General features: G+C 42.6%; 1 protein-coding gene across 1 annotated transcript in view; it reads right to left on the bottom strand.

Moving 5' to 3' along the window:
* NXN (nucleoredoxin) overlaps nucleotides 1-15,690 on the bottom strand; it is a 180,131-nt gene that overhangs the window by 76,591 nt on the left and 87,850 nt on the right. The gene's annotated exons all lie outside the window — the stretch shown is intronic.

Here is a 15,690-nt window from a genome sequence, read left to right as displayed (position 1 = left end):
AGAATCAGTTTGACTTGTCAGAACTAGCCACTGGGTAAACACATACAAAGGAAGTGTGTGCTGGCTAATTAAACAGGAACGCAGGGTCCCGGCAGTGACGTGACCCAGTTTTTCCATTCACTCCATGTAAGTGAACCCCGTTACTGAGTTGGCCTCTATGGCTTCAGGGCAAAAAAAAAAAAAGAGAAAGGCATCCAATGTGTTTCTGCAAGCCTTCCCCACCTCGTTTTTTCTAAGAAAAGCAAACTCTCTTTTAATGCAATTTTTATTCAACTGAAAGGAAGTAGAGCAGCGTGGAAAGAACTCTGGGTTTGGTGTCAGAGAGGCCTGGGTTTGATATAACCCACTAACCTTGAGGCCCGAGCAAGTTCTCGGCCTCGGTTCCCTCGATTGTAAAATGGGATGTCTCTCACCATTACATTCGCTGCTAACAACTAGTAGAGACAATTCATGTGCAGAAAGCACCTGGCATATAACATGTGCTCAGTTAGTGCACCTTGCCTTCAGCCCAGGTGCAGGCTATACATAAGGGATGAGTGGTAGGTACCACATTACATGCAAAAAAGGACAGAAAGCTGGGCTTAAGAAGCTTTTAATGCAATAAAATGGAGAATCCATTCACAACAGTGCTGGGGACAGTTCAGCAAGATTAAAATAAAAAACTCAAAAGCTAGGGTGCTCTGAGGTCTCTGTATAACTGCTGTTATCAGTTGCAATAAAAAACACAGCTGGGATGTCATTTTCTAAATGCATTGGAATTTACACAGCCCCTAACTGACCTACTAGAAATTCCAGATTAAAAAAAAAACAAGAAAAAGTCAGGAGCTTTTCTAAGTATTAAGAGTACCACGAGAAAGGCACTATGTATGTGAACTATGTAAAGTCCAATGGAGACTATGGACTTTAGTTAATAACAGAATAACGGGTGCATGGGTGGTTCAGTGCTAGAATGCACATCTTTCATGAGGGAGACCTGGGTTCGAGTCCCGGACCATGCACTCCCCCCCAAAAAACAAAAACAAAACAACATAATAATATTGCTTCATCAATTGTACCAAATGCACCGCAATAATGCAAAAAATGTTATTAACAGGGGAAATGGGGGGGTGTACAAGGGAAATGGGAACTCCGTACTTTCTGTGTTATTTTTCTGTAAATCTACAATTGCTCTGAAAAAGAGAGTCTATTACAAAAAAGAGGGGGGCACTACCACACTCTGGTTAAAAACTTAGGTTCTGGTCAGGAAACAGGTTCACAACTCAGCTTCACACTCACAGCTACGCGACCATCAGCCTCTCTGGAAGGTTCAAGGAGACAGAGCTTTTAAACCCCGTCCCTGTCCATGGTAAATGTTTAAGAAAGGGTGAAGTTAATGTTGCTGCAATTTACTGGAAAACATTAAACCCCATCCCTGAAGCCACTCTGCAATTCAACAACAGAAGCATGTAGAAAAGTAGAGGGAAGTGGGAAACACACACAGATTAATCCCTGTGTGGGGGGTGGGGGTGGGGGGTGGGGGGTACAGAATGCAGAATGAGAGGAGAGCCTGGGGTCTCAGGCCGTGGATACCTAGGAAGGCACCAGAACATTTCATCTTGGCGCCCACCACCTCTACCCCCACCCCCCACGAGCATGCCCCACAAAATGTACCCCACGAACATGAAGGCAGCCAGTTCCCAATTCCTACCACTCAGCAAAAGAAAAGCTCCCCAAACCCTAATCCCTAAATTTATGAAGACATCAAATCCAAGACAACAAAAAGTCGACCCCTCATATGTAAAGGATCTGAATTAAACACTGTCAAGCATGCAAATATGAACTCAGTGTCTGGACCTACTTATTATGAAATAAACTTGATGAAGAACAAATCCCTTTTAAGAGGAGAAAAACCCCCCGCAACTCTAATGCACATCAAATGCTGTTCTCAATTATCCCTTTTCCTCTGAACCTCACAAACTACCAGCAGGTGGGAGATAATTAAAGTTTTAATAAAACTTGTTTTACATGCCTCAGTTGGAACCTTTTTGTTCTACAAAGCTTTTCCCTCTCCAGCCCAAAGATGTTCCTACAAAGGAAGTTTTTGTTTTTTTTTTCCCCCAGAAGATCATTTTTCTGGTTACATTTAGGGTTTATGACTACTGGCATTTGATGGTAGTGGTGGTAATTTATGAAAAGGAGTATTTCTCTCTAATCATATTTATTTTCTATAAGGGAGTGAGTTTGGTTTTTGGAATCCCCTCCCATGTCTATCAGGGGAACAGAGTTCTTGCTTCCATTTGAAGAGCCTTATGGGACAGTGTGAGGCCTGAAAGGCTGATGCAACCTCCACCCCCAGTACCATTTGCAAGGAGAGCAGACTTTTAGGAAGTTTGTATTTTTCCCTTATAAATCTCTTGTTTTTGAAAGCAGTCACCTTACAGCTTACACCATCTCCTGTCCCCAAACCTCAGCATCCACATAAGCCTTTTCCAATATAAAAATGTTACCCTTTTCTTCTTGGGTAGTTTTTTTTAATTTTTAATGGATTAGGTCTCTAACAGTATGATCTGCTGACCATCACATCACCCAGGCATCAGAAAATCTAACTTCTGAAGAGACACTGTCCACATCTAGACAAAGGGGACAACTTTCTCCCTTTTCCAAAAAAGAAACCAAGGCAGTAAAGAAATAGTTCTGTTGCTTAGTCACAGGGGACTTGAACCCAAGACTTGGGCCTTTAATTCTACATGGATCACAGACTGTATTTAATTTGAGAGCCACCTAAGCTAACCCCACCATGCACAGCCCAGTAATTAGAATTTCTGGCATCTTAATTGTACTGAGACCTCAGGGTCTGAATTTAAGAGGGTGAGAGTTAACGGAATGTGTACAGGCATTCTGGCTGGAATGCTGCCTGCAAGTTACAGTTCTCTTTCTCTGTACTTCCCAAATCCTTCCGGGTGCCTCCGTTCTCTCTGCAGCGTACAGTGGGCCTCCCACCATGCCAGCCCCAGGCTCCCGAGGAGGCCTTTCCAGCACCGGAGCCTCGCTACCCCCACCACACAACCACAGCAGGGCAGCTCTGTACAGCGGGGCTTCTTAACCTTGGCAATACTGATATTTGGGGCCAGAGAATCCTTTGTAAAGGGGAGGCTGCCCTTTATAGGATTTTCAGCAGCACCCAGGCCTCTACCCTTTAGATGCCAGTGATATGAACTGCCAAGTCACGACAGTTGAAAATGGCTCCAGATATTGCTAAATGTCCCCTGGGGTACAAAACCACCCCTGGGTGAGAACCACTGCTGTAGGAAGAGATCCTACCTACTCAGGTCAAATACCTGCAGAGTTGTTTCAGGTCACAGGTGAGTTTTCTAAGTGTCCACGGACTGCTGAGACTCCTCTCGGGGGTGATCTTATCAAGTAGGAAGGCATGAAACCAAGTCTCTCCGGCGGTCCCGGGCAGAAGCCGGACAAAGGGACCTCAGCAAGTCATACGACGTGCACTACTCAGCCACTAAATTCAGTTTTTGGTAAAAACATCCTCCTTGGTTTTCATTCCATCTGGAATTATCTCTGCAGCTCAGGAGCCTGAGATAAGGAATGGAAAGTCTTTAGCGTCAAGAGGCCAAAAGGAAGTCCCTGAAGTCCCCATACTAGTGGGTCTTCTGGTGGCCGCCACCGCAGCACTGCCTCTTGTGTCCAATCTGTCTGCCTGGGCAGAGCCACGATGGAAAGAGGGGCCCATTAGACTATTCTCTGCTTCGTTTGACCTGTGCTAACATACACCTTTCTTCCACTGGAATTTTGATCACTGAGATGGGTCAATACAAAGTTTAAATCCAATTGGCAATAGGAGCACGCCTGCACATCTGAAATGGGGGCCAACCCAGGTCCCTCCTGGCAGCTCAACAGGCCACCTTAGAGATTTCCCCTGAGTCCTGGCTCTTGCCTTTCCCCCCGTGGCCTGATTTCCTTTCTCCTTCCCCTTTCCAGTTTCACCCCTTCTCATGAGAGTTCATCTTCTCTAAAAGAAAGAGGAAGAAAAGAGGCTCTCCCAAAAGAAATTGAAAGAATGAGAGATGATAATACATAAATCACGAGAAAAAACTCTGAGAGCGCTATCATGACAAAGCTAGGTATGGGGACAAAAGAAAGAAACAGCATTCTAAAGCTGCTACAATACTGTCCAGTTCAAAAAGACGGAATCTTTCCTAACATCATTAAACTTCTCCACGCCATCAAGGTCTTCCAAGGCTGAACCTTTTGGAAAAACGGGCACTAAGAATCGTTCCTACACCGCCAGGGTTGCAGGGAGGATTAGGTAGGCTCCTGTAATGAGAGTATTTAACAGGCTTCTGGAACAGAGGACAAGCTTAACAGATGGTGTTAGCTATTATCTTTATTTGTATTTCACCTTTAAACTAAAATTTAAACACTTATTAAACTATCCAGTCCCCCCTCTTTTCCTCCTTACCAACCCTAACCCAGGGAAGTTTCTGTGGAATTATCATTTACTTTTATAGGGAGAACAGTTCTTGGTAAAAGGACTTTCTCATCTAGCTCAAAACTCCCTTATATCCTCTTTCAACAGATACTACAACCTCTCCAGAGACCAAGCAGCCATGGCCACCGAAATCGACCAAGGTTCAATCACAGGTGGTCACTCAACAACTCACCCCGCTTCTCAGTTGCTTCAGATGTCACAGAAAATATTCTTTTTTTTTTTTTTTCAAACCAGTCCCTTCCTATGCCTTACTGCTTAAAGCACACCTCTCACAGAAAAGTCCCTGAAGCAGAAAAACACAAGATCTGTAATGGAAACTCCAGCACGCCCAACAATAGTGCCACTGTCACACACGTGTGAGCCCTCATGAAAGCAAAGGATTGGCACAACCCAGGGCTGCCGTGCCCAGGAAAATTATTTCCTGTGGGAGAAAGCAAACAACCTTCAGCTCCGGGCAGGTCCCGGGCAAGCCCAAGCCAGGCTCGCTGGAGAATGTGAATGCTCCGTCTTTGGGGAAGGGAGGTGAAGGTGAGGGCTGTTTCCCACCCTGGAATACTCCAGTTGGGAAAGGCAACTGGATGAGAACCAAAGCTGAAGCATCTGGACCTGGCTTTTTCCCGAAAAAAGCCTGAGCAGAAACAAAGTCACCGTGGGCTGCCCAACACTGCAAAGGGACAACTGATTAGCAAGATGGGTCATGTGGTCCAGAGGATTAAAGAAAATTCAATTTCTTTTTGAAGGCACATTCCAGGATCGGATGCATTTTTATCTCATCAGTCAGATATAAAAGGCAATCACTCAAATTTAATATGAGAAGGAAAAGGCCGGCCAGCCTCATTGACATCCTGCATGCTCTGCTATTATTGAAAGGAAATAGGGAAATTACACCCAGCATAACCTATTAGCTTCATAATGCCCAGTCCCATGGAGCCCAGCAAAGACTTATTCAATACACTGCGTTTGGTGGTAAATGAATTCTGGGTTTAGTATTATTTAAGGATGACTTGACATTGTGCACCAAAACATTCTCCACGTATTGAGCTGGCAGAACAATATTTAATCCTCAAAAAACAGCTCAACAAAACAAAACAAAACACAGCCCACCTACTGGTGCTCCATTCTTTTCTCCTGGCTGTCCATCTTGTTCCTGCCCCCCAGTCCACTTCCATTTCTCTCCAGATGGTTCTTCACCTGACCCTGGGTTTCTTAACCTCAGAACTAGAAGCTGGAAGATTCTTCTGTGGGAGGGTTGTCCGATGCACTGAAGGGCGCGTTTAGCAGCACTCCTGACCTCTTCCCACTAGATGCCAATACATGACCACTTCCAGTCGTGACAATGTCCCCTTGGAGGGCAAAAATCACCTCCAGCTGAAAATCAGACACCTTCCTAGTCCTGTGCATTGTGTTCTGCAGGGAATAACCTTCCCTCACCTTCCACTGCCTGGAACACCTCTGGTCCCATCTTTACCTCCTTATTCCTACTATGTTGTCATGAACCAGTTTGCATGCCACCTCCTGTGAAAAAGTATTCTGACATCCCCTCCAAAGGGGAGCACAGGCATTCTTCCTTCCTGCACCTACCCACCCTACGCATGCTTTTATTAAAGCACTTACGTTATAGTATTGTACTTGTCCTCCTATTTCATTAAATTATCCATCCATCTACTCATTAATTCATTCAGTGAGTATCTTTTGAACATTTATTTTCTGCTGCCATGGGTGCTGGAGACAGGACTGTGAGTAAGACAGTCAGGGCTCCTGCCATCATGGGCTTATATTCTGAGGGAGGACAGTCAGTGAACAATAACACTCAACAACAACAACAAAAAACAACTCGATTAACAAATGAGCAAAGGACTTGAAGAGATATTCTCCAAAGAAGACATATAAATGGCCTCACAGGCATATGAAAACACACAACATCATTACTCATCAGGGAAATGCAAATCAAAACAGTAAGATACCACCTCAAACTCACAAGAATGTCTATTATTTAATAAGAAGTGCAAGTGAGGACAAGGAGAAAGAGGAACCTTAGGACATTGTTGGTGGAAAAGTAAACAGTGCAGCTGCTGTGGAAAACAGCATGACAGTTCTGTAAAAAGTTAAACAGAGGATCAACCAGCAAAAACTGGCAGAAACATCTTTCTAAAAGCTCTAGAAAACAGTTAAAGGATTGCAGCAATAGGGTGAGCTCAAAATCAAGAAAAGGACCACTTCAAAGCAGTAGGCTCTCAAGGCACCCTGGCTGGCCATCCTCCATCCCCTCACCAGCTCAGCACAGAGCCCACCTACGCTCCCAGTACAGGTCTCTGGTTCCAGCTCCAGAGGGAGCAGAGCAACCCTCATGCACATACTACAGCATATATGCCTGGCCCAATCTGTCTGATGGTGACCAGAGGGACTGACTGAATTTATCCTGAGCACAGAAAGCAGTTCACAGAGCTCAGCAGTCAAGCGGCTGCCTGGGACAAGGGACTGCTAGTCCAGGACCACAGAGAAACGATTTCCTAGGGAAGATGGGACTTTTGGAACCATGTAAACAGGGGACTCCTAAGGCCAAATGTGTACACTCAAGACAAGTGGTCTGCATGGGAAGCATCGGAGAGAGCCCTAGACTTTGGCACTGAGCTGTTCTCCAAGCAGAAACTTTAAATTCCCTAAAAAGGTTCAACAACAGACTAGAGCTGGCAGAAGAATCAGTGAACTCGAAGATAGGACAATCGACATCACCTAGTCTGAGAAGTAGAAAGAGCACAGAATGAAGAAAAGTGGACAGAGCCTGAGGAATCCATGAGACACCATCAAGCACCCACTGTGGGAGCCCAGAAGAAGAGAGAGGGGGCAGAGAGAATATCAAAGACTTAAGGACTGAAAACTTCACAGATGCATACATCAAAAATGCTCAATGGACTCCAAACAGGATAAACCCAAACAGACCCACCCCACACCATGTAATAATCAAACTGTCAAATGTAAAAGCTAGAGAATTCTGAGAACCTCAAGTGAGAAGCAGCGTATCCCACAGGGAGCCTCAACAAGATTAAATACTGATTCCTCATGGAAAACCATGGAGGCAAGAAAGAATATAAAGTGCTGAGAGTAAAGGCTGCCAACCAAGGATTCTGTACCCAGCAGAATTCACTTCCAAAAAGGAGGAACGGATTTCAACATTCCCAAATAAACAAAGGCCGAGGGACTTCATCACCACTAGACCGGCCTTACAAGAAATGCTAAAGGGAGTTCTACAGGTTAAAAGGAAAGAGCACCAGACAATTGACTAAAACCACACGAAGAAATAAAGATCTCCAGTAAAGATAGTGATATGAGTAAATAAAAATACTAATATTAAGGTATATTTGATTTGTAACTCTTTTGTGTTTTTTTTTAGTCTGGACTAGGAACCATCTGGAGGTTTTAGGTTTCTGGAAAGTAATCTTAGGGCATCAAATTTTTATAGAATCTCAGACAGAGCAGTGCCTGTTCTTCAGGGTTAGCAGGAATGGTGTTGGTTGGGGTTTGGCTAGCAATTTCTAGCTGAAGCTTGCTTAAGAGTGGCCTCCACAATAGCTTCTTGACTCCATTTGATTCTCTTAGTCACTGATAACTTATTTTATTATATTTCTTTTCCCTTTTTCGGTCAGGAAGGCTTTGTCGATCCCATGGTGCCAGGGCCAGGCTCATCCTCGAGAGTCATGTCACACATTGCTAGGGAGAATTTCATCCCCAGATGTCATGTTCCACACAGGGAGCAAGGAAATGTTTTCCCTTGCAGAATTGGGCTTAGAGAAAGGCCACATCTGAACCAAAAATAAAGTTTTCTGGAATAACTCTTAGGCATAACAATAGATAAGCTTAGGTTCTCTACTACAGAAATAAGTTTTATAAGGGCAAATCTCAAGATTAAGGGCTTGGCCTAATGACGTGGGGGTCCTTAGTGTTTGAGAGAGTATGAGGGGTATCTCCCGGTAGGAAAATTTAATAGTTACATATTTTTTCTCCAGTCCCTCAAGGGACTTTGCCAATGCATTTTTTAAAATTTAATTCAAATTTTATTGATATATATTACATATTCACATGCCATGGAATCATCCAAAGTGTACAATCAACGGTTCACAGTATCACAATAAAGTTGCGCGTTTATCGTCACAATCAACTTTTTTTTCTTTTTTTGTGAAAAATAACATATGTACAAAAAAGTAATAAATTCCAAAGCACACAACAATTAGTTATAGAATAGCTCTCAGAGTTTGCTATGGGTTGTAATACCACAATTTAAGGTTTTTACTACTAGCTGTTCCAAGACACTGGAGACTAAAGGAAATATCAATATAATGATTCAGCAATCATACTCATTTGCTAAACCCTACCTTCTCTGTATGACTCCACCATCTCTTGATCTTTCTCCCACTCTTTAGGGTTAATTGGGCTATGCCCATTCTAACTTTTTCATGTTGGAAGGCATTGTAGATAATATGGGATGGGGGATGGAACTAGTTGAAGTTCTAGAGAGGTTGGCCCTCTGTGTTTCAGGACTTATCTGGCCTAGGAACCCATTTGGAGGTTGTTGGTTTCTGGAAAGTAATCATCATGCATGGAACCTTTGTAGAATCTCATACGAAGTCTAGGTTGTAAATCCACTTTTTACTTCCTACAGAATCTAAAAGGCAAATGCACAAAATGTAATGATAAATCAATAGTTTGGGGGTTATAATGTATAAATATGCAATATTTGGCAAGAACTTCATAAAGGTAGGGGGGTCTGAGGAATATAAGAACCTTGCTAGGGCGGGCCATGCTGGCTCAGTGACAGAGTTCTTGCCTGCCATGCCTGAGACCCGGGTTCGATTCCCGGTGCCTGCCCATGCAAAAAAAGAACCTTGCTAATATATGCTTTTGAAGTTAAGTTGGTAAGCAAACAAGACTGTGATAGATATAAGATGTTAAATTAAACCCCATGGTAACTACAAAAAAAACCCCCAGAGAATATGCAAATCATAGAGACAAAAAGTAGACTGTACAGGTCACTGGTGGGGGCAGACGTGGGAGCAGGAGGAATGGGGAGTTAATGCAAAGTGAGTGTAGGGTGTCTGTTTGGGGTGAATGTGATTAGTCTCACTGAGTGGGATGCTTGGGAGGGGTTGGGATGAGAAGACTTATGTTCTACATGTTTACACAATTAAAAATATAAAGAGATAATGACAAACACAATACATAATACTGGAAGGAATCTAAGGAGAAAAGAATATCTTAAGGAAAAAAAACTTAAAAGGACATTACTGAAACAGGAGAAAAAACTGGAATATAGACTGTAAGCTTTATATCATACTAAATTTCTTAAACTTGATAACCTCACTTTACAACCAAATGTATTTATTCAGGGGAAATAAACATGAAAGCATCATGTGTTCAAGGAGTATGATGTTTGCACTCTGCACTCAAGTGTTCAGAAAACACAGAAATGGGGGGAGATATGGCAAAGGTGGGAAATGTTAAAATTGGTAGATAAATTTTAATCAAGATAACTGGGGGTAAGGGTAGGGGTATGGTGGAGTTCTATGTATGGGGGTTGTATAATTTTTGCAACTGTCTTGTAAGTTTGAAATAATCTTAAAATAAAAAGTTAAACGCAGAACTACCGTATGAAATCCCACTTCTAGGTATATACGCAAAAGAACTGAAAGCAGGGACTTGAAGAGACATTTCTGTACCAGCGTTCACATCAGTGTTATTCACAACTGCCAAAAAGCAGAAGCAACTTGTACTGGTTTAAAATTATCGGGCGGGCCGCGGTGGCTCAGCGGGCAAGAGTGCTTGCCTGCCATGCCGGAGGACCCCGGTTCGATTCCCGGCCCCAGCCCATGTAAAAAACAAACAAACAAACAAAATATAATAAAATAAGAAAATGTTTCCCTTTCTTCCTCCCTTCCTTCCTTCCATCTTTAAAAAAAAAAAAAAAAAAAAAAAAATTATTATGTACCCCAGAAAAGCCTTGTTCCTCTACTTCAATCTTGTAGAGACAGACCTATTGTTGGGTGGGACCTTTTGATTATGTTGTTTCCATGGAGATGGGACTCACCCAATTGTGGGTGGGACCTTTTGATGGAGATATGACCCTGCCCATTTAAGGTGGGTCTTGATTAGTTTACTGGGGTCCTCAAAAGAGCTGACACAGACAGCAGAGAGATGAGGACAGACAACCGTTTGGAGATGCAGATAGAAAATGCTCCAGGAGATGCTAGAAGGACCCAAGGGAAAAGCTGTTTAAAACTAGAAGCTGGGAGAGAAGGAGACCAGACACTGCCACATGCCTTCCCATGTGACTGAGAAACCCGGATACGACTGGCCTTTCTTAAGTGAAGGTGTCCTCTTGTTGATGCCTTAATTTGGACATATTTGTGGTCTTAGAACAGTAAACTTATAACTTAATAAATCACCTTTGTAAAATCTACTTCTGGTATACTGTATTTCAGAAATATTAGCTAACTGAAACACAACCCAAGTATCCATCAACAGATAAATGGATGACCAAAATGTGGTAAATACATACAATGGAAGATTATTTAATCATAAAAAGAAATGAAGTTCTGATACATGCCACTGCATGGATGAACCAAGAAGATACCATGTTGAATGAAATAAGCCAGGACAGCTATTATACGAATCCATTTATATGAAAGAGATAATGACAGAAGGTAGGATACAGGTTACAAGAGAAGGGGACTAGAGAGTGAATACATAAAAGGTACAGGGTTTCTGTTTGAGGCAATGGAAAAGTTTTGGTAATGGATGGTGTTGATACCAGCATGATTCTGAACATGATTAATCCCACTGAATTTTATGCTTCAGTGTGGTTGAGATAGGAGATTTTAGGTTGTATATATGTTACCACAATTTAATATAAAAGAGAGAAGCTAAAAAAAAAAAGAGAAAGAAAGAGAGAGAGGCTAAAGAGACAATGACAATTAAATGCAATATGTGATTCTGGACCGGATTTAACAAGGGAGGAGAAATGCACAAAAGGACATTATTGAAGCAACTGAAAAAATTAGAATTTAGTCTGTATTTTTTATATTATTGTCAAATTTCATAAACTTGATCACTGTACTTAAGGTAGTTACATAAGTTAATATCCTTGCTTTTAGGAAATATACATGAAATATTAAGTGTTCAGGGAGCATGATGTATATAACCCACTCTCAAAAGTTTAGGAGACAGACAGGAGAGTGGGAGAGAAATAAAAACAAAAATGGCAAAAAATTCAGTCAGTGAATCTGGGTATTTAGGTAGAGAGCTCTATGTATTGTTTCTGTGATATTTTTGCAACTTTCCTGTAAGTTGAAAGTATTTCAAAATAAGTTTAAATAACAGTAACAAATAAGAAAATGGCAGGTTTTAATAACAACACTAAAGAAAATACAGCTTGCCTCTCTTCACAAGGAATTTTATCAGCTGTCTAAGGGCTTTATTCATTACTGTATCTCCAGGAATTAGCACTGAGCCTAAAAAACTAACAAAAAACTTAGCATTTTCCACCATTCTCTGCAAGCATAAGTCGCTTTCTGCTCTGTTATAGAGAATCAGGTATGTTTCTTGAAGGGAGGATCCTGCCAAATTTATAAATTTTACAAATAGAAAATCTAGTTTCCCTCAAGCTATAATTTTTCACATTAACATTTTACTAAAGATGGCCCAAAAACCTATGAGGAGAGGCAAGCACTCCCCAGAGTCGGTCGTTGTGCTCCTACCCAGACAGCCCCCTCCTTCCGAAAGCTGTTTTCAAGTAAATAAGGCCGATGGCTAGAGATACCCAGAGCAAGTTCAATAACTGCCAATGGTAAGTCCCCTATCGTCTTTCCTTACAATCACGTGGAGCACTCTGATGACTTCTTTTGATAGATGGGGAAACTGAGGCTCTGCAACGTTGGTCTGCCCATGGTCACAAAGCCAGCACGTTGGAGCTGGACGCCTGGTTCCAGAACTTACTCTCTTCACCTCTACTTATTTCTGCCTCTTGTAGGAACAGACACGAGGTCAGTAAAGCTGTCAGGAGGAAGTGTCTTCCTTCACAGAAAGCTGTTGGCAAACCGTGGCTAGTATTTCGGATCTTCCCCAGATGGGAAGCAGAAGGTGGTGAGTTTATTTACAGGCAAAATGACTCTACTAGTTCATAGAGAAGGCAAATGGATGACATGAATTTTTCAAATTTGTACCACTGGCACTGGGCCGAAACTTTAGCACTCTATTAGCAAGGCCAAAAATCACTTGAAAGCTATTGCCTACAAGAAAGGGGCCAAAATTTCTGCCTTTTTTCTCTTAAAGATCTGCAATATTTAAAACCTCAGAATTGTTCTGCACAGATGTTAGAACTGACCCAATCTGTTGGGTTGGAAGCAATTTCTCAGAGGATGGTTATTTTTGAGAGTCTAGCCTGGGCTTTAGGAGCTGACAGATTTGCATTTAAATTTGCATTTACTTACTCTCTAAGTTTCAATTTCACTATCTATAAAATGTGGGAACTTGGGGGTAATAATATCTAAATTAAATGGGATAACAGTACTGGCAGAGCAGGGGGCACTTAATCAACGTCAGCTCCTTCTCTTTCTGCAAATGGTGCCGGGAAGACCCTTTGCCTGCGAAACAGAAAGTCTGGTTTCAACTTGAGCTCAGTATGTGACTCAAGCATTTGAACTCCCTTGTCCTCAACTGTTTTGCTGTAAAATGAAAAGTACAGTACCTACCTCAGATAACATTCATGATCAAAGAACACATCATACGTTGAATTTGGTACACTGCACAAGTTATAGGCACTTGAAAATATTAGCTAAATGTGAATCGACCACACTTTGCCCTGTAAAACACTCATCATGAAACATTTTCCCTCAACTTGCTGCTTAAAACATGACCTAGGGGGTGCGAGGGTAGTTTAGTAGTAGAATTCTTACCTGCCATGAAAGAGACCTGGGTTCGATTCCCGGCCCGTGCACTTCCCAAACAAACAAAAATTCAACAAATGGTGCCGCAATAAGGGGATACACAAAAGGAAAAAGAATGAAAAGTGACCCCACCACACAGCAGACACACAAAAAAATATGACCTAATGCAACCGCATCTGTCTCTAAGCTGGACAGTAATACCAGGCAACAGTCCCAGCCCTCCACGGTCATCTCCCAAAACACCCTCAGAGTGTTTGTCCCAGCTGGTGAGTCAAGACAAGCCGAAGATAGGAGGAACTCTGGGAATATGGTGGAGTGGGAAAGTCCCAGAATCAGTCTTTTCACCAGAACAACTATTAGACAGGCAGGAACCGCCTGAATCAACTTTTTGAAACTCTGGAGTCCAGTAAAATACTATACAGCATCTAGGAAAGACCAAGAGAAAGAGGTTGGAAATCAAGGTAAGCACCAGTAAACTGTTCTCTCCGTGTGAGTTACTGGTGCCCACCCCCCACTCTCATGGCAGGCAGCAGTGGGGTCCGGCGTCTGGATTAGCTTGCTGGTTCAAGAGAGGGACATACAAATCCACTTTCCCAAAATCCTGGTGTGTGGGGAGCACGGGCCGATCACTGATTACTGCGTAGCTACTTTGGATCACTGGGGATCCAGCTCTTAGGACAGCCATCGATCCAACCAGCCCCAGACAGAAGCAGCAGGGGAGACTTAAGGAAGGCATGCTCCCTCAGAGCTGCAAAGGGCAGCCACATGGGCTGGACAGGGGCTGAGTCAAAAAAGTGCGGCTTTGGAGAGTGGTGGAAGAAGTTCCTGGGCCCCTCCTGGCCCCTTCCTCATTCTCTACCCAAGTCAGGTTGGAGCCAGCTGGTGCTCCCTTTGTGGGGTCCCTGGCCTTGGTCCAGCTGGGAAAGGTGGACTTGGGAAATTCCTCTAAGCCCTGCCTCCCCTCCCAGCTTTGCCCTCCAGGCAAAAGCAGCTTGAGACAAGGAAAGCAGTGTAAGAAACAGTTGAGGCAGAGAGCCTGGAGCAAAGACTTACCTGCTTTCAGTCCTGCAGTGGAAGACCCAGGAAAGGGAGATCTGATTCCTGGGAAGTAGAGGAGGCACTCAAACCCCTGTAAAGAGGGGAACTCCTAAGGCTGCTAGCAAAAGCACAAATCCAGAACAAGACACACGGGCTCAGAAAAGACAAGGAGGATCCTGAACCTTGCATTAGTCTGGGGCTGGCCTTCCAGAGACGAGGCCCAAACTCGACAGTGAGCACCAGCCAACACAAAGCCAATCTGCAAAGATGCTGAAAGATGTTATTGTGGAGATTTGCTTGGTTTTGATAGCTCTCGATACTCAAGAAAATCTCTGCAATATCACCAGCCAGTTACAAACTCAAAAAACAGACACCTGTTTATAAATATTATAAATCCCAGAAACAGGAAATGATAACCCATGCAAAGGAAGAGGAGGAAAATCCAGAAACCATTAATGAAGAAGACCAGACAGTGGACATACCAACAAAGTCTTAAAAAAAAAAAAAAAAAAAAAAAGATGTTCAATATGCTCAAGGAGATGAAGCAAAATACAAAAAATTAAAGGATATCAGGAAAACAATGAATGAACCCTATGAGAATCTCAATAAAGAGAAAGAAAATTTTTAAAGGAATCAAATAGAACTACTGGAGTTGAAGACAATACCAAAATGAAAAATTCCAGGAGGGTTTCAACAGCAGATTGGAGCTGGCAGAAGAAAGACCAAGCAAACTCAAAGACAAGACAATTGAAATGAGTCAGGCTGAGGAGCAAAAAGAAAAAATGAATTATAAAGAGCAAAAATATCCTGCAACCCCTCGGATACCATCAGATGTATCAAATACATGCACTATTGGAGTCCCCGGAAGGGGAAGAGAAAGAGAAAAAGGCAGAAGGAATAGTCAAAAAAATAATGACAGGAAACTTCCCAATCTTCGTAAGACATGTGAATATGTACATCCAAGAAACCCAGAGAACACTAAACAGGATAAACTTGAAGAAAAATATGCCCCATTATACACTGATCAAACTGTCAAATGCAAAGGACAAGTGGAAAGTTCTGAAAGCTGTAAGTGGAAAGCCATGTGTTAGGTATAAGGGAGTTCCAATTAGATTAACTGCCCATTTCTCATTAGAAACCATGACTGCAATAAAGCAGTGGGTTGAAATACTTCAAGTGCTGAAAGAAAACAACTGCCAACCAAGAATTTTATATCCAGCGAGGATTAAATTC

The sequence above is a fragment of the Tamandua tetradactyla genome, chromosome 6 (assembly GCF_023851605.1).
Source record: "Tamandua tetradactyla isolate mTamTet1 chromosome 6, mTamTet1.pri, whole genome shotgun sequence".
NCBI lineage: Eukaryota > Metazoa > Chordata > Mammalia > Pilosa > Myrmecophagidae > Tamandua > Tamandua tetradactyla.
Note: the sequence above shows the minus strand (reverse complement) of the source record. Positions and strands in the feature narration are given on the sequence as shown.